This window comes from Camellia sinensis, chromosome 2 (assembly GCF_055761805.1).
Source record: "Camellia sinensis isolate YWXY chromosome 2, ASM5576180v1, whole genome shotgun sequence".
Lineage (NCBI taxonomy): Eukaryota > Viridiplantae > Streptophyta > Magnoliopsida > Ericales > Theaceae > Camellia > Camellia sinensis.
The window spans coordinates 14,812,018-14,833,141 of NC_138962.1; positions in this window are offsets into that span (position 1 = coordinate 14,812,018).

Here is a 21,124-nt window from a genome sequence, read left to right on the forward strand (position 1 = left end):
GTCAACCAACAACTTATGACGCACAGAGGGAGCGAACTTTGTCCACAAAAATCGTAAGACAAATCAGTTAAAATTGGAGGACGTACGAGGAAGGATTTGATTGACAAATGGAAATTAAGCGGTAGAATGTACCTTGTGTGGACCGGGGCTTAAATCAGGTTGCTGCATGAATTTGATGACGAACATCCCACAGTCAAACGTGCTACAAAAATAATTTCACATTAAAGTTGTCGTCAATACGTAATAGGTTCATTAAGTCAGTCATGCAGCTTAGACATTAATGTGAGGGAGGGATTGTGGATTACTCATCCAGTTGTTGTACTGGCCTCTCGTCTAACATGCAGCGGTGGAAGGTACGCACGTCTGTAACATAATCATTTCCAAAGTGTAGTTGCAGCAAGTCGTGCATAGTTTCAACCTGTTCCACAAGGTTGAAGTTGGTTTACGTAAAGGATGTTCAAGTTTTTTGTAGTGTTCAGAAATGCACCAGAAGGACATACCAAAATTTTAGCTGCATTTAGCTTCCTTTTGTTCGGTCGGTTGGATGGGACTGAGTCGAATAGGTAGGCTACACGGTCCACCATATCAATTTTAACGCACAACCAATGCACTCCTCTGTAATTGAAAGGCACGTAAATCTACACGAAAACACAACGGCAGACCTTGTTTAGAGGCCATGCAAACATGTAATGGCTTTCATATTTTCGTTTTAATATAACGGGATGAACATTGATATTACCCTCTGGCATGCATCAATCGCACCAGTGTATCTGTCATGTCCGAAAAATGATGTGACGATATGTTCATGGTCCAGAGGTTGCATATCTTTATTTAGAATCATAGTCTGCATGTGTAATGCGTAAAGGTCATTGACGGAAACATTTGTCAAAATATGTCATACACAATACACAACGTAGCTTTAAACACTTACTTATCGACAGATATACGGGAAAGAACCAATCAGTGTGCCTCCCGTCATTGTGTAAATCCCTCTATCGATTAGTCAATTGCACCACCACCAAGTTGATTGGCTGGAACATTGTATGCAAGACACAAGGCAAGTTGATTAGAAAGGTTTCTGAGTTAGGGGTACTGAAAAACGCAGATTCATATTTGTGCAGCCAACACTTACAGTGTCGGATAGCCACGACCCTGGTTTGAGCGTGCGCATGTCACGCCGGGTGCCAACTTCACATGCCCGTCCATGAAGATTCATGGAAACAACAATGTCCCTACAAGCAATAAATGATCCTTAGAACGATAGTTATTTCACAGTGGACTGTCATTGAAAATTTGCAAGTAGTAAATGAAACAATACATTTCATTTTTGCTATTGTCAAATACATAGTGAAGAAGTTTTTGTTCCTCCGCCGATAACAACCCTTCGCTGTCCAACATCGTCAACGAGTCCTACAAAAATAAACAGCCAACTAACAGTACACATTTCATAAAAGTATTGAAGCTTATATTACAAGGTCTGTAGTCATAAAAAAAACGTGAAATGATGTAAAAACTGTGAGCCCCAGAGTTTTCCCAACTTGTGATGTTTGGTGCGGAGTTTGTTAGAAATGTGTACTAACATATGGCAACAGTCATAACTGCAAACATGCAATTCTTTGACAACTAGTACAATACAACACAGATGATTGTAAAATTACTGATTCACATTATTGATGTGGGCATGAATTGGGTATTCACAACTTGTGGGGCATTAAAGGCAGTATTTGTACCTTGTTCACGTTGTCCACACCATCAACATCCACAGGTGAACTGCTGTCGTCAACTCCACTATTTGTTTTGCTATCGATGCACAATTGCATATCCCCGACCTCAGTGGCTTGAACTCCACTTCCGCACATTTTTCCTTTTCCTTTTCCTTTTCGTCTTCCCTTTGCACTTCTTCTAACGATTCCAGTTGCTCCCAATGGTTTGCCAAGCTTAGTAGGAGAAGTATGCACATCGCACGCCACGTTCTTCACGCCCACTGACTGAAGGTCAGGACTGTATTTATCTTCAGTTTCATATGTTTCCCCTGACTGAAGGCCTCCCTTCTTGTTGTTGTCGCCACCTTCTTCGATGTTCAGCTTGTGCCCATCATGCAAATGACTTTTGTCCCTTGCCAAGGTTCCCTTCAAAATATGTTGTTGGTGATCCACCCCTTGTACATCTGAAATATTACACTCCATTGGGTTAACTTCGTCCGATGGTTTGACCACGCCATCCTCATGCGCCTCGACTCCAACAGCAGGGTCCACACCCTGTTTGGCCACGCCTGCCGGTTGCAGTGTAGAGAATATACCTTCGATGAGGTGGTGTAGCATTTGCTTCAGTTCACGTAAATTGGTTTGTTCAGTGAACGGTTCGTTGCAGCCCAAACTGAAACGTTGAAGCAGTTGCTTCAGCATGTCCTTCAGTTGAGCAACATTGGAGGAGAGGTTAATGATACACACATCATTGCCTTCCACCTAATTATACATACACATTCGTGAACTTAGTCTTACAAACCATCTTCAAATGATGTGGCTCAACTGTGTGAAAATTGCGTAATGCTTGGATGGATTACCTTGTCATTGCGAACAACTTGCTTGCCTTCGAAATGTCGCAACATCTCCATTAAATCTGTTTGGTTGTGGAGAACTTGCTTCATCATTTCCTTCAGTTCACGAATGTCGGACTCCAAATTGCTCATACGGACTTCATTGTACTGTCCTGTTTGTTGGTTCTCGACATGGCATGCATCCATGTCAGCATCATCGGTGTTACTGTAATCAAACTCCACCTAATCATAGAAACGCATAAATGAAGTCTGACATTGTATGTTGAAGACAAGTGGGTCGATGGTGTGAAATGTGCACAGTGGTAGGAGTGCTTACCGCAATTGTTGGGAAATTTTGCTTCCTTCTGATACGTCGCAGCGTCTCCCGTATTTGGGTATCACCCCAATAATGAAGCCGAGGTGTGGACCGCGTCGTAGTCGAGCTCAGACAAACACAATCAAGGTACAACAGCTGTGGACATTAAGGGGCATACCATAATTAAGTTGTTCTTCCCACAGAAATGAACTATATTCAGTAACAATGACATTCATTATTCTCAATTTTGCAGTGGAACGTACATAGCATACCGATTTTGTTGAGGATGCTGTCAACTTTATAGGCACATATCATGCAATGTTTTTTGGGGAAAAAATTGTACAGCACACCAAGGACTTTATTGATGAAACCAAGAAAATTTTTTTATGTACATGTTCCCCTCTTCGCAACGTAGTTTTAATTGGTTCCTCCATTGAGGTTCAGCATACTTTTTGCCCTGTACTCTTTGTTCTTAAATTCATGACGGTAGTCACACAAAATTTATTTCTGCAAGTACCATACTTGGTCAGGAAGAGTGCTGTTTGTCGTACTCACAAAGCAGGTACCATTGTATGTCCCAATCAAGGCCAATTTGTTGAACCATGACAGAACAATGCATGAAACACATGAAGGGGGGAATGGAAAAAAAAATTCAAGGTATTGGCATACCATTAGCAGGAAAACACATCCAGTTGCACCGCGATGACCTTTATACTTGCGAACACCGTTGTGAAGGAATTGCAGTGTCAACTTTGCCCAATTACAAGCTCGCATACGATTCACGTCCTTCACGGCATGAATGAACGATGGCTTCAACCCGGTCATTGTGGTAGGACACAACATGGCCCCCAACACGTACAGCGCAAATTTCCGCCGAAACTCGTCCTCCGCACCAGCAGTCTCGGTCAGATAAAGTCTCAACTTGTTCAAAGGAATGACTCCGTTAACAACTCCAACCTCATCGTAGATATTGGGATATGCTTCCAATGACCCAGCCAACTGCACGTCATCGCCTTCACACTGTATTCCCAATAAAACATTAACTGCCTTACACGTGAGCCTGACTTGACAACCATAGACATTCAATGAACTACTGTCAGGATCGAAGTTCTGTACCAACCATGCGCACAAGTCGTGATCTATACGTGTACACTTCATCCCCAGGAGGCCAGCAAACCTAATGTCAATGACTGCCTGCTTTTGTGCTTCGTTGAACCGGTTAACTAGCTCAACAATTGACTTCAATGATATGCGGAGTTGCCTTTTACCCTGCACATTTTTTACCCTTAAATTAATAAAAAAATACAACCAACAATGTCAGCAAAGCAGGACCTAGGAAAATGCATTTACGAAAACATGAAGTACGTAATGACCTTTTCAGACTTCGGTGCACATGGTACTACTTTGGCGTGTTCCTCAGCGCTCGCCTTAGCCATTTCGACAAACCTCTTTTTCTCATCAGAGGGGAGTGCCTTCCACCTTTCCCCAATCTCCTTTCTAGTCTTTAACCAAGAAAATGACAGACGTACAAGACAAGTAACAACTATGAGTCCGAAATTACTGTAACTACAACTTTATGCCAAACGCAATCCGCGTGCATTGTTGCTAATTAAATAAGATTGCAAATACAAATAACAGTTGCAGCAAAAAGTCAGCGACGAAACGTAGCTGGACTTTTACAACGAATTGAAATTTACAAAAACAATAGGAAGGTGACATTATTACATGCTACAATCCTACAAACGCGAAACAATCACAAGCCCACTACGACCATTCAATACAACGTGTGGATAGCAACCCAGCGATGTGTTTCCATCATACTGTATTATAGAGAATACAGATTTCAACACTCACCATTTTTCGTCGAGTGTTGTCTGGCCCTTGCATTTCCTTGAATTGTTGCTGGCTGCATGCAAGCATCGTCAAGCTTATCATCACTAAATGTGAAATATGAATACATATATATATATATATATATATATGCAAGTTTTTATGTCACGCTGGCCCTGAAATCGGCATAAGACAGCTTTCGTACATCCGGGACTGAATCGACACCAAGTTAAACATTTTCAGACATGCGGAACAAAACCAATTTGAAACATCACAAACTGAACTTCGACGAGGCGCGTAATTTCAGTACGAAATATGTAATTCCAGATTGTCAAAATAAAGAACTAGTACCTGTAACAAATGAATGGTGCAACTGGCCGCTTTCGACAAGAGCCAGCGATAGTGTCAGACATTTGGATATGTTGTTCGGCAATTGTCTTCAATCTTTTCCTTCCCCTTATGAAAGAGCAAATCATACAAATTAGATTGAAGGGAAAATTACAGGGGTGGTGTACACATTTTGTCCGTCGTCTAATTTCGATCGATGCACTTTAAACTACCTAAATTGTGACAGTCCATTTCAAATTTCGTGGACATTTTCGGTCAAATTGCTAATGCCGTTTGTCATTTTTAAAACAAAGATTGTAATGTCAATTGATTCAGATTATGTAAGTTCAGTAAAGTTATAAGTTGACTACAACAAAAAATACAGTTGCCACGTATATGCATATTTTCTGATACAAAACAGTGAAGAGTTGAAATCAAATGGACGTAATTGAAACAAAAGTTCAAAATTGATGGTGCAAAGCGAGGCCATTCAAAATTTGTGCAAAACAAATAACACAAACACAAAAGTACAAGGGCTGCTGTAAGAATTGATCCGGAAAAAAATCAGTGTATTCCTTGGTGATGGATTTCGTTTGTTTACAAACATATGTACCAAACCAACTGGTAGCAAGTCTTTAAGGAGAAAACTAACATTGTTGGTGCGAGGTGACCAATATCCATCAGATGCAATGACGACAACTCCTGCAAAGTATTGCAATCAATATTTACAGGAACACAAACAAACGGCTGCAACATGTGGCTGTTAACCTTAAAATTTTGCGTAAACACAGACAACAACACGCAGAATTTCCCAACACATACAGATTTTGAAACAGACAAAAGAAAGGGCACACATGGAAATTTTGCATTTCTTTCACACAGCTTACAATTAAAACAATTATGTGTACAAGCGATAAATGCATAATTTCACAAATATTCAAGAGGAAGGACTACATTGTGTTTTTCATTTAGGGCTGAAGGACTACACGCACATACTTTTATGAAGGCCCGCCTACAAATGACAAAGAAGCAACTGAACTATTTCATGACGGGGTTAAACAATCAGGACACGATTCTTCTGTGACAGAAATTGGTGCTCATCCTAGGCACAAAAACCAGATGAAACCCCATCCATCAAGTTGAGGGCTTCAATTTCCTACTGAGCAACTTGGTTGCAGAGAATCGAGGTGGCTGCATCGTGGCCCGTGCTCCATTACCTTTGGGTGGTCAGACAGTGGGCAGATCAGAGAAGAATACTTTTCTGTGGTTGACGTGTCTGTAGGTGAAATCTTTAGGAGGGATCTCAACTGTGCGTGCACATACAGTGTGCTCCCATCGTAGGTGATGTTCAACTGCTTAACGAAGTTGTTCAGTTCTTCAACTTCACGAACTGTCGTAAGGGTGAGGTGAAGAAATTCAGAGAAGTCAACAAGCCCAGGCAATTCACGAAGAAAATCTAATTTGTAGAAATGGACAACCTTGCCTGTCATTGCACACAACTTTTGAATGACGGTTACCTTTCTGTTGAAGTTATCATCTTGCATATATATACAGCAGTTACATTTGAAGAGGAAGGTAGCTGTCATTCATGAGTTGCGGGCTGGTTGAACTTCATTGAGCGTAGAAATGAAATGCGTACTCTCATTTGTCTTTTTTATGACCTTCGTGCAGAATGAGAATGGATGGGTACGTTAGTAATATTTTTTGGCAGGCAGTAGCAGTCTTGCTTGTTTCATTGTCGCATACAATTGATGAAACTTGTTTGTCAACCACAGAAAAGTATTCTTCTCTGATCTGCCCACTGTCTGAGCACCCGAAGGTAATGGAGCACGGGCCAGGATGCAGCCACCTCGATTCTCTGCAACCAAGTTGCTCAGTAGGAAATTGAAGCCCTCAACTTGATGGCTGGCCTTGCCAACAACTTAAGCGGCCGGAGAGTGCGTGCACACTGTATGTGCACGCACAGTTTAGATCCCTCCTAAAGAGTTCACCTACAGACACGTCAACCACGGAAACAGAGGGCATTGACGATGCCCGGATGGACCACATCTTAGAAAAGTTGGATATTAGACAAGGACTGAAGGCAAACTTCTTCCTTAATCTGTTAGGGTTCTCCGACTCAGATGGGGAGAAGGTATTGGTTTTCAGCCATCGTCTCCGGCCACTTAAGTTGTTGGCAAGGCCAGCCATCAAGTTGAGGGCTTCAATTTCCTACTGAGCAACTTGGTTGCAGAGAATCGAGGTGGCTGCATCGTGGCCCGTGCTCCATTACCTTTGGGTGGTCAGACAGTGGGCACGATGCAGCCACCTCGATTCTCTGCAACCAAGTTGCTCAGTAGGAAATTGAAGCCCTCAACTTGATGGTTGGCCTAGCCTTTCCAACAACTTAAGTGGCCGGAGACGATGGCTGAAAACCAATACCTTCTCCCCACCTGAGTCGGAGAACCCTAACAGATTAAGGAAGAAGTTTGCCTTCAGTCCTTGTCTAATATCCAACTTTTCTAAGATGTGGTCCATCCGGGCATCGTCAATGCCCTCTGTTTCCGTGGTTGACGTGTCTGTAGGTGAACTCTTTAGGAGGGATCTAAACTGTGCGTGCACATACAGTGTGCACGCACTCTCCGGCCGCTTAAGTTGTTGGCAAGGCCAGCCATCAAGTTGAGGGCTTCAATTTCCTACTGAGCAACTTGGTTGCAGAGAATCGAGGTGGCTGCATCCTGGCCCGTGCTTCACTACCTTCGGGTGCTCAGACAGTGGGCAGATCAGAGAAGAATACTTTTCTGTGGTTGACAAACAAGTTTCATCAATTGTATGCGACAATGAAACAAGCAAGACTGCCACTGCCTGCCAAAAAATATTACTAACGTACCCATCCATTCTCATTCTGCACGAAGGTCATAAAAAAGACAAATGAGAGTACGCATTTCATTTCTACGCTCAATGAAGTTCAAACAGCCCACAACTCATGAATGACAGCTACCTTCCTCTTCAAATGTAACTGCTGTATATATATGCAAGATGATAACTTCAACAGAAAGGTAACCGTCATTCAAAAGTTGCGTGCAATGACAGGCAAGGTTGTCCATTTCTACAAATTAGATTTTCTTCGTGAATTGCCTGGGCTTGTTGACTTCTCTGAATTTCTTCACCTCACCCTTACGACAGTTCGTGAAGTTGAAGAACTGAACAACTTCGTTAAGCAGTTGAACATCACTTGCGATGGGAGCACACTGTATGTGCACGCACAGTTGAGATCCCTCCTAAAGATTTCACCTACAGACACGTCAACCACAGAAACAGAGGGCATTGACGATGCCCGGATGGACCACATCTTAGAAAAGTTGGATATTAGACAAGGACTGAAGGCAAACTTCTTCCTTAATCTGTTAGGGTTCTCCGACTCAGGTGGGGAGAAGGTATTGGTTTTCAGCCATCGTCTCCGGCCACTTAAGTTGTTGGAAAGGCTAGCCATGAAAGTGAATGCTTCAACTCTTGATTCAGAATTGGGTGTGGGAACGAATAGCTCTCTACAAAATTTGGAAATCGTCATCCTCATTTCAACTCTTTCAATTGGCTTTCCTATGTTTTAAGTTGAATACCGTCAACTATGCATGAACTTCAGCACTGAAAGAAAGAGTTGTTTACTGTGTTACACGGACTCGGGTACGGGTCCCAGGTGCGGTATGCATGTACAGGTCCGACTCATTATATCTTAACCCTACATTCAATGGTACACGGTGTGGGGAAAAAATATCATATTTTTAATCTAATATGTGCCATAAAATGGTACTATATGTAACTCACGGTGTCAAAATCACATTTATAGTAATTTCACAATAATTTGCACATATAATAATTGTGTTTTATACAATTATATAAGAAGTGTCCGTTGAAAAGTATCCGACACATATCCCATACCCTTGTCCGACTCTCAGGTGTCCGACACGGGTATTTGATCTATTTTGAAGAGTCCGTGTACCACAGATTGTTTCTAAACATAAGTTCCGGCAATATAAAATCACCGAGTACAGCAAAATTTAAAGCACAATTCAACCGAGTGTGCTACCTGTTGCGGAAACAAGATTAGTCATTGTTTGTTTATCGAGTTTCTTATTTTTGCTTTTTTGGCTACTCGAAAAGAAAAAAAAAATTTGTTTTTCCCGTGCCAACATTACACAAATTTCTTTTAAAGTCTTCTTTCGTTATATATAACCCAACATAACAAGTTCGCCATGTAAATGCAGAACACCTTTTATTCTTGTTGCTAACTACTATCATACCTATGTTCAACTTGCAGCACTGATAGCAGAGGGAAGACTTCCTATTCGGAAGGGAGAAAATACAAAAAATCGAGTACAGAACAGTTCCTATTGGGTTCATTTCGGTTAGCAGAGGGAAGAGTTCCTATTCGAATAGCACAAAATACCAAAATGGAGTACAGAACAGTTCCTATTGGGTCGATTTCGGGTTGGGTGTGAAGGTATATGCGAATGATAGAAGACAAACAAGGAGACAGATAATGTACCAGCACGAAATAAAGGAAATACCAACCGGATCAGACGAACCGACGGTGGTGCTCGATTAACCCTTGCGGTTGTGCTCCACCGACAAAAATCAACTCAAAAAAAGTATTTACGCATCCACTTCCATGGCTAGCCTTCCCAAGAACTTAAGCTCAGCACTCAAATATTGTTCTCTGTAAAACCCTACAGCTACGGGGAAATGGAACAACGGAGAGACGGGCAGACAGAAAGACAAACAAAGAGAGAGGTCCGAGATGGAAGAGAGACGGACGGGCCGACGGAACTTACACCTCTTCTGAACACTTCGGCAATTTTTTAAGTTTTATACTTGTTCTGACAACCTACACCTTTTAATGAAAACTGACATCATTTATAAATTAATTTTCTTCATAAAAGTTACACCTTGGAACTTTATCTTTACATTACATTAATTTTCTTAGTAAAAGTTACACCTTGGATCTTTTCCAAAAACGAAACATTCAGCTTTAATTCGGATTGGTCTTCTTTGGGAACTTATATCTTTTGTAAAAACGAAACATTCAGCTTCGATGGTTGCTCTTATTTGGGAACTTGTACCTTTTGTAAAAAATCACAAAGTTTACAACTATTCCTAAAGTTTACACCTTTCCTAAAAATTTACACCTCCTCTCGGAAATATTTACAACTTCTTGAAAAATGACACATTTTGTGGAAAAACCTTTTTCGTAAAATTTACACTTATTATTTCAAGTTACACCTTTAGTGAAAAACAAAACTTACATCTTTTCTATGGTCATTTACACCTTCTACGGACAAACATACACCATATTTGAAAAGGTTATACCTTTTGTCAAATAATTTCTTGGTGTGTTTGGTAACGTTTACGTTTTCAGTTTATATTTACAAAAAATTTATAAACTAGTTTTTGTTTATTTTTTGAAAAACATAAACTACAAACGCGTTTCGTAATTGACAAAATGTTTTAAAAAAATTTAAAATATAAAAAAGAGTGAGAAATGGCGAGTGGTGGCAAGTGGCAGCGGAAGACGGTGGTGGAAAGTGGTGACGGTGAGTGGTGGGTGGTGGTGGTGGTGGTGGTGGGTGGGTGATGGTGGCAGGTGGTAGCGAGTGGGTGGTGGTGGTGGTGGTGGTGGTGGCGGGTGGTGGGTGGTGGTAGCGGGTAGGTGACGGGTGGTGGTGGTGAGTGGATGGGTAACGGTGACGGGTGGTGGGTGGTAGCAAGTGGGTGGTGGTGGCAGGTGGGTGGCGGATGGCGGGTGGTGGTAGGTGCTAGGTGGTGGCGAGTGGTGATGGTGGGTGGGTGGGTGGGTGACAGCGGCGGGTGGTGGGTAGTAACGAATAGGTGGTGGTGGTGATGGTGGCGGGTGGTGGTGGCAGGTGGGTGGCGGATAGCGAGTGGTGATGGTGGGTGGGTGGGTGACGGTGGCGGGTGGTGGTGGCGGCGGGTGGTGGTGGCATGTGGGTGGCGGATGGCGGGTGGTGGTGGGTGGTGGCGGGTAGGTGACGGATGGTGGTGGTGGTGGTGGTGGTGGTGGTGGTGGGTGACGGTGGCGGGTGATAGGTGGTAACGACTGGGTGGTGGTGGTGGCGGGTGGCGGGTGGTGGTGGCAGGTGGGTGATACGTGATGGTGGTGGTGGGTGGTGGGTGGTGGTGGTGGCAGGTGAGTGGCAGGTGGTGGTGGGTGGCTAGTGGTGGCAGGTGGTGGTGGCAGGTGGGTGGTGGCAAGTAGGTGGTGGCAAGTAGGTGGTGGTGGCGAGCGGTGGATGGTAATGGCAAGTGGTGGGTGGTGGCGGTTGGATGGCAGGTGGGTGGTGGGTGGTGGGCAGTAGTGGTGGTGGTGGGGGTGGGGGTGGGGGTGGGTGGTGGTGGCGGAGGCGGAAGACGGTGGTGGAAAATGGTGGCGGGTGGTGGCTAGTGTTGGGTGGTAAAAAAAAAAAAAACTGAAAGCTCAAAATGGAAACACATTTTTTGTGTTTTTATTTTTTGGCCAAATTTATAAACTGAGACCACTGATTTATAAATCAAAAATTTTGCCAAACAAGTTTTTATTTGAGTTTTTTAAATTTTTGTAAATATAAACAGAAATTTTACTCCTTCTGTGTTTACGAATATTTTGAAATGAACGCTTTGTTACTCCATTTGTGGTTTTGAACACTTTGAAATGTTACTCCTTCATACTTTTCGTGAAAATACTTACACCATTTTTGAAAAGTTACTCCTTTAAGTTTGTGAGCGGCAACTTAAAGCTTCGTCAGAAGTCACTTATAGCATTTGTGATAAAAAAAACAAAAAATTTACACATTTAGCTTGTGCTTACACCTTTTCGTGGCAGGGCTTACACCATTTTTGAAAAGTTACTCTTTTTGTGTAAGAATTTTTTTCATAACATTTATACTTTAACTTCCAACTTACACCTTTTGTGAAACCCCAACTTAAAGCTTTATTCGGAAGTCACTTACACCTTTTGGGAAAAAAAAAAATCATCAAATTTACACCTTTTTCTTAAGCTTACACCTTTTCGAGAAAATACTTACACCATTTTTGAAAACGTACTCCTTTTGTGTAAGAATTTTTGGCATAACATTTATACTTTTTCTTCCAACTTACACCTTCTGTGAAAGATTGTATAAGCACAGAGTAAATGTTATGACAAAAATTCTTACACAAAAGGAGTACATTTTCAAAAATGGTGTAACTATCTTCCCAAAAAGGTGTAAGCTTAAGCAAAAGGTGTAAATTTCATTAATTTTGTTTTTCACAAAAGGTATAAGTGACTTCCGAAGATGCTTTAACTTGGTCTTTCACAAAAGGTGTAAGTTGGAAGAAAAAGTATAAGTGACTTCCGAAGATGCTTTAACTTGGTCTTTCACAAAAGGTGTAAGTTGGAAGAAAAAGTATAAGTGTTATGCCAAAAATTCTTACACAAAAGGAGTACCTTTTCAAAAATGGTGTAAATATGTTCCCAAAAAGGTGTAAGCTTAAGCAAAATGTCTAAATTTTATGAATTTTTTTTTTCACAAATGGTATAAGTGACTTCCGACGAAGCTCTAAGTTGGGCTTTCCCATAAGGTGTAAGTTCGAAGACAAAGTATAAATGTTATGCCAAAAGTTATTACACCAACTGAGTAACTTTTGAAAAATGGTGTAAGCACTTCCACGAAAAGGTGAAAGCTTAAGGAAAATGTGTAAATTTGATGAATTTTTTTTTCCACAAAAGGTGTAACTTCGGAGCAAAAGTATAAATCTTATGAAAAAAATTGTTACACAAAAGGTTTAAGTTGGGCTTTCACAAACGGTGTAAGTTCGAAGAAAAAGTATAAATCTTATGCCACAAAGAAATGTCAATAACTTCGCAAAACGTTTAAGTTCGGTTTTTTCCCCCGAAAACCTGTAAGTTCCTAAAATCGAATCACACTGTATTTGTCTTGTTCAGATAATGGCAATGTGAGAGAGAAGGGCATTTCGGAGGGCTTGGCCTTTCTCCCAGTAGAACTCCGTTTCATACAAGACGAGTCTGGGAAGGATTCCAATAGCGACTCCGAGTCCAAATCCAACCAAGTATGTCAATGTAAAAGAGAACCGTTGATAGACTGAGGTCAACAGACATAGAGACCTAGATGGACACTTATCGACAGAGGGACCGAAATCGACAGAGATCGACAGAGAAGAGACCCACGCTGGAGACAGACCGAGATAAACAGGGATCGACAGAGACAGACCGACATCGACACAGAGAGTCCAAGATCGATAGGCAATCTTTCAAAAAATCTTTGCTTTGCGGCGGCGGTGCAAGTGGAGTTGCCGATCTCAGAAGGCTGTGAGGACCGGAGCCCACCGACGCTTGGGTGGTCAGCGGGGGTCACGAACCCTTTGATTTGTTCAGTGGTTGTCTCAATTGGGTTTATGAACACTTCGAAATGTTACTCCTTTTGTGTTTACTACTTTGAGATGAACATATGTTACTCCTTCTGTGTTTACGAACATTTTGAAATGAACCCTTTGTTACTCCTTTTCTGGTTATCAACACTTTGAAAAGTTACTCCTTCGTTAATATATTTACACCATTTTGGAAAAGTTACTCCTTTTGTGTAAGAATTGTTGGCATAAGATTTATACTTTTTCTTCGAACTGACAGTTTTTCTGAAAGCCGAACTTAAACCTATTTCGGAAGTCACTTATACCTTTTGTGAAAAAAAAAATTCATTAATTTTGCACCTTTTGCTTATGCTTACACTTTTTCCTGAAAATACTTACACAATTTTTGAAAAGTTACTCCTTTTGTGTAAGAATTTTTGGCATAACATTTATACTTTTGGGCTTATATACTCTTTCACAGAAGGTGTAAGTTTGAAGAAAAAGTATAAATCTTATGAGAAAAATTATTTCATAAAGGAGTAACTTTTCAAGAAAAATATAAGCAGTTTCATGAAAAGGTATAAGCCGATGCAAAAGGTGTACATTTGATGAATTTATTTTTTCACAAAAGGTATAACTGACTTGCGAAAAAGCTTTAAGTTGGGCATCCACAAAGGTGTAAGTTCGAAGAAAAGCTATAAAAGTTATGCCAAATATTTTTACAGAAAAGGAGTAACTTTTTAAAATAAATATATGCACTTCCACGAAAAGGTATAAGTGACTTGCGAAAAAGGTTTAAGTTGGCCTTCCACAAACGGTGTAAGTTCGAAAAAATGTATAAATCCTACGCCAAAAATTCTTACACAAAAGGAGTAACTTTTCAAAAAAAATTATAAGCACTTCCACGAAAAGGTATAAGCTTCGGCAAAAGGTGTAAATTTGATGATTTTATTTTTCCACAAACGGTATAACTGAATTCCGAAAAACCTTTAAGTTGGGCTTCCACAAAAGGTGTAAGTTCGAAGAAAAGGTATAAATCTTATGCCAAAAATTCTTACACAGAAGGAGTAACTTTTCGAAAAATATATAAGCACTTCCACGAAAGGTGTAAGCTTAACCAAAAGGTGTATATTTGATGAATTTATCTTCTCACAAAAGGTATAAGTGACTTCCGAAAAGGGTTTAAGTTGGCCTTGCACAAACGGTGTAAGTTCGAAGAAAAGATATAAATCTTATGCCAAAAATTCTTACACAAAAGGAGTAACTTTTCCAAAAAAATATAAGCACTTCCACGAAAAGGTATAAGCTTAAGCAAAAGGTGTAAATTTGATGAATTTATTTTTTCAGAAATGGTATAACTGACTTCCAAAAAAGCTTTAAGTTGGACTTTCACAAAAGGTGTAAGTTCGGAGAAAACGTATAGATCTATGCCACAAAGAGATGTAAGTAACTTCGCAAAACGTCCAAGTTCCGTTTTTTTTGTAAGTTCCTAAAATCCAATCACACTGTATTTGTCTTGTTCAGATAATGGCAATGTGAGAGACAAGGGCGTTTCGGAGGGCTTGGCCTTTGTCCCAGTAGAACTCCGTTTCAGAGAAGACGAGTCTGTGAGGGCTTGGAATAGCGACTCCGACCCCAAATCCAACCAAGTATGTCAATGTAAAAGAGAACCGTTTTTAATATAGCGCAACGGACAGAGAGAGAGAGAGAGAGAGAGAGAGAGAGATAGACTGAGATCGACAGACATAGAGACCTACATGGACACTGATCGACAGAGGGACCGAGATCGACAGAGATCGACAGAGAAGAGACCCACATGGACACCGACAGACCAAGATCGCTGGAGACAGACCGAGATAAACAGGGATCGACAGAGAGAGACCGACATCGACACAGAGAGACCAAGATCGATAGCCAATCTTTCAAAAAACCTTTGATTTGCGGCGGCGGTGCCAGTGGAGGTGCCGATCTCAGAAGGCTGTGAGCACCGGAGCCCACCGACGCTTGTGTGGTCAGCGGTGGTGACGACCCTTTCATTTGTTCAGTGGTTGTCTCAATTGGGTTTATGAACACTTCGAAATGTTACTCCTTCTGTGTTTACTACTCTGAGATGAACATATGTCACTCCTTCTGTGTTTACGAACATTTTGAAATGAACCCTTTGTTACTCCTTTTCTGGTTATCAACGCTTTGAAATGTTACTCCTTCATACTTTTCGTGAAAATGTTTACACCATTTTTGAAATGTTACTGCTTTTGTGTAAGAATTGTTGGCATGAGATTTATACTTTTTCTTCGAACTTACACCTTTTGTGAAAGGCCAACTTAAACCTATTTCGGAAGTCACTTATACCTTTTGTGGAAAAAAAAATTCATCAAATTTACACCTTTTTCTTAACCTTATACCTTTTCGTGGAAGTGCTTATATTTTTTTTTAAAAGTTACTCCTTTTGTGTAAGAATTTTTGGCATCAAGTTTATACTTTTCTGGTTATATACTCTTTCACAAGAGGTGTAAGTTTGAAAAAAAGTATAAATCTTATGACAAAAATTATTTCACAAAAGGAGTAACTTTTCAAAAAAAATATAAGCACTTCCACGAGAGGGTCAACATGTGTAAATTTGATGAATTTATCTTTTCACAAAAGGTATAAGTGACTTCAGACAAAGCTTTAAGTTGGCCTTCCACAAACGGTGTAAGTTCGAACAAAAGGTATAAAAGTTATGCCAAAAATTGTTACACAAAAGGAGTAACTTTTCAAAAAATTATAAGCACTTCCACGAAAAGGTATAAGCTTAAGCAAAAGGTGTAAATTTGATGAATTTATCTTTTCACAAAAGGTATAATTGACTTCCGAAAAAGGTTTAAGTTGGCCTTACACAAACGGTGTAAGTTCGAAGAAAAGGTATAAATCTTATGCCAAAAATTCTTACACAAAAGGAGTAACTTTTCAAAAAAAATATAAGCACTTCCACGAAAAGGTATAAGCTTAGGCAAAAGGTGTAAATTTGATGAATTTATTTTTTCACAAAGGGTATAACTGACTTCCGAAAAACCTTTAAGTTGGGCTTCCACAAAAGGTGTAAGTTCGAAGAAAAGGTATAAATCTTATGCCAAAAATTCTTACACAGAAGGAGTAACTTTTCAAAAAATATATAAGCACTTCCACGAAAGGTGTAAGCTTAACCAAAAGGTGTATATTTGATGAATTTATCTTCTCACAAAAGGTATAAGTGACTTCCGAAAAGGGTTTAAGTTGGCCTTTCACAAACGGTGTAAGTTCGAAGAAAAGATATAAATCTTATGCCAAAAATTCTTACACAAAAGGAGTAACTTTTCCAAAAAAATATAAGCACTTCCACGAAAAGGTATAAGCTTAAGCAAAAGGTGTAAATTTGATGAATTTATTTTTTCAGAAATGGTATAACTGACTTCCAAAAAAGCTTTAAGTTGGACTTTCACAAAAGGTGTAAGTTCGGAGAAAACGTATAGATCTATGCCACAAAGAGATGTAAGTAACTTCGCAAAACGTCCAAGTTCCGTTTTTTTTGTAAGTTCCTAAAATCCAATCACACTGTATTTGTCTTGTTCAGATAATGGCAATGTGAGAGACAAGGGCGTTTCGGATGGCTTGGCCTTTGTCCCAGTAGAACTCCGTTTCAGAGAAGACGAGTCTGTGAGGGCTTGGAATAGCGACTCCGACCCCAAATCCAACCAAGTATGTCAATGTAAAAGAGAACCGTTTTTAATATAGCGCAACGGACAGAGAGAGAGAGAGAGAGATAGACTGAGATCGACAGACATAGAGACCTAGATGGACACTGATCGACAGAGGGACCGAGATCGACAGAGAAGAGACCCACATGGACACCGACAGACCAAGATCGCTGGAGACAGACCGAGATAAACAGGGATCGACAGAGAGAGACCGACATCGACACAGAGAGACCAAGATCGATAGCCAATCTTTCAAAAAACCTTTGATTTGCGGCGGCGGTGCCAGTGGAGGTGCCGATCTCAGAAGGCTGTGAGCACCGGAGCCCACCGACGCTTGGGTGGTCAGCGGTGGTCACGACCCTTTGATTTGTTTAGTGGTTGTCTCAATTGGGTTTATGAACACTTCGAAATGTTACTCCTTCTGTGTTTACTACTCTGAGATGAACATATGTTACTCCTTCTGTGTTTACGAACATTTTGAAATGAACACTTTGTTACTCCTTTTCTGGTTATCAACGCTTTGAAATGTTACTCCTTCATACTTTTCGTGAAAATGTTTACACCATTTTTGAAAAGTTACTGCTTTTGTGTAAGAATTGTTGGCATGAGATTTATACTTTTTCTTCGAACTTACACCTTTTGTGAAAGGCCAACTTAAACCTATTTCGGAAGTCACTTATACCTTTTGTGGAAAAAAAAATTCATCAAATTTACACCTTTTTCTTAACCTTATTCCTTTTCGTGGTAGTGCTTATATTTTTTTTAAAAAGTTACTCCTTTTGTGTAAGAATTTGTGGCATCAAGTTTATACTATTGTGGTTATATACTCTTTCACAAGAGGTGTAAGTTTGAAGATAAAGTATAAATCTTATGACAAAAATTATTTCACAAAAGGAGTAACTTTTCAAAAAAAATATAAGCACTTCCACGAGAGGGTCAAAATGTGTAAATTTGATGAATTTATCTTTTCACAAAAGGTATAAGTGACTTCCGACAAAGCTTTAAGTTGGCCTTCCACAAACGGTGTAAGTTCGAACAAAAGGTATAAAAGTTATGCCAAAAATTGTTACACAAAAGGAGTAACTTTTCAAAAAAATATAAGCACTTCCACGAAAAGGTATAAGCCTAAGCAAAAGGTGTAAATTTGATGAATTTATCTTTTCACAAAAAGGTATAATTGACTTCCGAAAAAGGTTTAAGTTGGCCTTCCACAAACGGTGTAAGTTCGAAAAAAGGTATAAATCTTATGCCAAAAATTGTTACACAAAAGGAGTAACTTTTCAAAAAAATATAAGCACTTCCACGAAAAGGTATAAGCCTAAGCAAAAGGTGTAAATTTGATGAATTTATCTTTTCACAAAAAGGTATAATTGACTTCCGAAAAAGGTTTAAGTTGGCCTTCCACAAACGGTGTAAGTTCGAAAAAAGGTATAAATCTTATGCCAAAAATTCTTACACAAAAAGAGTAACTTTTCGAAAAAAATATAAGCACTTCCACGAAAGGTGTAAGCTTACGCAAAAGGTGTAAATTTGATGAATTTATCTTTTCACAAAAGGTATAAGTGACTTCCGAAATGGGTTTAAGTTGGCCTTCCACAAACGGTGTAAGTTCGAAGAAAAGGTATAAATCTTATGCCAAAAATTCTTACACAAAAGGAGTAACTTTTCGAAAAAAATATAAGCACTTCGACGAAAGGTGTAAGCTTAAGCAAAAGGTGTAAATTTGATGAATTTATCTTTTCACAAAAGGTATAAGTGACTTCCGAAATGGGTTTAAGTTGGCCTTCCACAAACGGTGTAAGTTCGAAGAAAAGGTATAAATCTTATGCCAAAAATTCTTACACAAAAGGAGTAACTTTTCCAAAAAAATATAAGCACTTCCACGAAAAGGTATAAGCTTAAGCAAAAGGTGTAAATTGGATGAATTTATTTTTTCACAAATGGTATAACTGACTTCCAAAAAAGCTTTAAGTTGGACTTTCACAAAAGGTGTAAGTTCGGAGAAAACGTATAGATCTATGCCACAAAGAGATGTAAGTAACTTCGCAAAACGTCCAAGTTCCGTTTTTTTTGCAAGTTCCTAAAATCCAATCACACTGTATTTGTCTTGTTCAGATAATGGCAATGTGAGAGAGAAGGGCGTTTCGGAGGGCTTGGCCTTTCTCCCAGTAGAACTCCGTTTCATACAAGACGAGTCTGGGAAGGCTTCCAATAGCGACTCCGAGTCCAAATCCAACCAAGTATGTCAATGTAAACGAGAACCGTTTTTAATATAGAGCAACGGACAGAGAGAGAGAGAGAGAGATAGACTGAGATCAACAGACATAGAGACCTAGATGGACACTGATCGACAGAGGGACCGAGATCGACAGAGATCGACAGAGAAGACACCCACATGGACACCGACAGACCAAGATCGCTGGAGACAGACCGAGATAAACAGGGATCGACAGAGGGAGACCGACATCGACACAGAGAGTCCAAGATCGATAGCCAATCTTTCAAAAATTCTTTGATTTGCGGCGTCGGTGCAAGTGGAGTTGCCGATCTCAGAAGGCTGTGAGCACCGGAGCCCACCGCGCTTTGGGTGGTCAGCGGGGGTCACGAACCCTTTGATTTGTTCAGTGGTTCTCTCAATTGGTTTATGAACAATTCGAAATGTTACTCCTTCTGTGTTTACTACTCTGAGATGAACATATGTTACTCCTTCTGTGTTTACGAACATTTTGAAATGAACCCTTTGTTACTCCTTTTCTGGTTATCAACGCTTTCAAATGTTACTCCTTCATTAAAATATTTACACGATTTTGGAAAAGTTACTGCTTTTGTGTAAGAATTGTTGGCATAAGATTTATACTTTGGACTTTTTCTTCGAACTGACACCTTTTGTGAAAGCCCAACTTAAACCTATTTCGGAAGTCACTTATACCTTTTGTGAAAAAAAAAAATCATTAATTTTGCACCTTTTGATTAAGCTTACACTTTTTACTGAAAATACTTACACCATTTTTGAAAAGTTATTCCTTTTGTGTAAGAATTTTTGGCATGACATTTATACTTTTGTGCTTATATACTCTTTCACAGAAGGTGTAAGTTTCAAGAAAAAGTATAAATCTTATGAGAAAAATTATTTCACAAAAGGAGTAACTTTTCAAGAACAATATAAGGAGTTTCACGAAAAGGTATAAGCCGAAGCAAAAGGTGTAAATTTGATGAATTTATTTTTTCACAAAAGGTATAACTGACTTGCGAAAAAGCTTTAAGTTGGGCATCCACAAAAGGTGTAAGTTCGAAGAAAAGGTATAAATCTTATGCCAAAAATTCTTACACAAAAGGAGTAACTTTTCGAAAAATATATAAGCACTTCCACGAAGGTATAAGCTTAAGCAAAAGGTGTAAATTTGATGAATTTATCTTTTCACAAAAGGTATAAGTGACTTCCGAAAAAGGTTTAAGTTGGCCTTCCACAAACGGTGTAAGTTCGAAGAAAAGGTATAAATCTTATGCCAAAAATTCTTACACAAAAGGAGTAACTTTTCAAAAAAAAATATAACCACTTCCACGAAAAGGTATAAGCTTAAGCAAAAGGTGTAAGTTAATGAATTTATCTTTTCACAAAAGGTATAACTGACTTGCGAAAAAGCTTTAAGTTATCCTTCCACAAACGGTGTAAGTTCGAAGAAAAGGTATAATCTTATGCCAAAATTCTTACACAAAAGGAGTAACTTTTCAAAAAAATATAAGCACTTCCACAAAAAGGTAGAAGCTTAGGGAAAATGTGTAAATTTGATGACTTTATTTTTCCACAAAAGGTATAACTGATCGACAGACTGTTATCGACAGATATAGATACCGTTTTTAGTATAGAGCAACGGACAGAGACATAGAGAGAGAGAGAGAGAGAGAGAGAGAGAGAGAGATAGACTGAGATCCACAGACATAGAGACCTAGATGGACACTGATCGACAGAGGGACCGAGATCGACAGAGATCGACAGAGAAGAGACCCACATGGACACCG